Raw genomic sequence first — 1,500 nt, 5'->3', positions numbered from 1 at the left:
AAGAATGTATACATATATAAATATACTGTATATATACAGTATACTATACTATAACAACAATACCAAAGAAATGTGCACGAACAATGTCACTTAATCAATTAATCAATGCACAAAAATTTCAAAACACAACTAAACAAGCAATAGTGCAAAATCCCAAACACAATAACAAAATTGGTAAATCTAATTCTTCAAACTTTAACAAGTAATTTTATTATTTTTGTAAAGCCGACTAAGGTACCAAGTAATTTAAGGTACCATATAATGAGATATGCGCCAGGAGGCTGGCACATATCTCATTAAATGATCACAGTGGACCTTGCTTCTCTTCTAATAATGATTGGACTCTTCATGTGTCAGCGGTGAGCTGAGCAGATGTTTGCCGCACACATTCAACTCATGAGTACAAAAATATCTGTGAAAGTAAACGCAACCTGATATGTTTCAATGTTCCCTCAGGAGAAGATGGTGTGTCCGTGACAGAACAGGTCTGTAAGGTGAATATAATTATATAGTGCAATCAAAACAGAAACAAGTTATTTTGAACTTTTTGACCTTTTTATGATTCTGAATTGTGTCTGAATGAAAAATTCTGTGACCCATCAACATAGAAAGCACAGACTACAGTGACATGTGCCTTTCACATGATGACAATATAGTTTGTTGCTCATTAATGTGGTTATGGTGACAAAATTATTGCTGCCAATAAGGACATTTTGCAGAAAGGAAACGAATACAGAGAATATCAGAATGCAAGAAATAAACTTTTTTTTTTTTAAAATCACTGTTTTAACATTTAAAACCATCTGTTAACTTGGTGATTTTCTGAACAGGGAGAGAGAAGCAAAGAAATGAGATGACAGCCTGGAATCAGAGAGAACTGTCCCTGTTCTTACCCAGTGCATAGCTCAGACAACTCCAGCAGGTGTTCTTTCATCAAATGTGTCTACACTTCAACAACAGTTCAACTCTGGATATCAGAAAAAGAAGATAAATTTGATATGCCACACAATGTATATGGATATGTGAATTTTTTTTTTTTTTTTTTACAGAGTCCAATAAAGAGTTCCAATAAAAAGTACCCCCCCCCCCCCCCCCCCCCCCCATCTGGAGAAATGTTGGTTGTGATTTAGTTTAAAGGTCTGCTCCTTTCTCTGCCACTGACCAAGGCAGTGTCTCCACATCTGGAGTTGGTCTCCGGGCACTGGTCTGTGGCTGCCCACTGCTCCGAGTGGTTGGACTGTGTGCCTAACTTTCCTCAAAATTCTGCATATGACAATGTGAGGGAAAAAAGGGTTTTTGTTTGTTTGTTTTAGTTTTTTTTTTCACATTTCTTAAATTAAAAAAAAAAACTCAGAAATCAGATGTCCATAAGTAGTCACAGCCTTTGCCACAAAGCTCAGAATTGAACTCAGCTGCATCCTGTTTCCACTGATCATCTTTGAGATGTTTCTACAGCTTAATTGGAGTCCACCTGGGGTAAATTCAGTTGATTGGACAAGA

General features: G+C 36.6%; 1 long non-coding RNA gene across 1 annotated transcript; it reads left to right on the top strand.

The window, feature by feature from the left end:
• The first annotated feature begins 302 nt into the window (after positions 1–302).
• LOC117520081 lies at positions 303–1,050 on the top strand. The gene is made up of 3 exons (XR_004563525.1): positions 303–359; positions 457–494; positions 831–1,050. It is a non-coding gene; the product is annotated as an uncharacterized LOC117520081 (long non-coding RNA).
• Positions 1,051–1,500: the final 450 nt, after the last annotated feature.

This window comes from Thalassophryne amazonica, chromosome 11 (assembly GCF_902500255.1).
Source record: "Thalassophryne amazonica chromosome 11, fThaAma1.1, whole genome shotgun sequence".
NCBI classification, from domain to species: Eukaryota; Metazoa; Chordata; class Actinopteri; order Batrachoidiformes; family Batrachoididae; genus Thalassophryne; species Thalassophryne amazonica.
The sequence above is the reverse complement of the archived record's forward strand: the minus strand, read 5'-3'. Positions and strand labels throughout refer to the sequence as shown.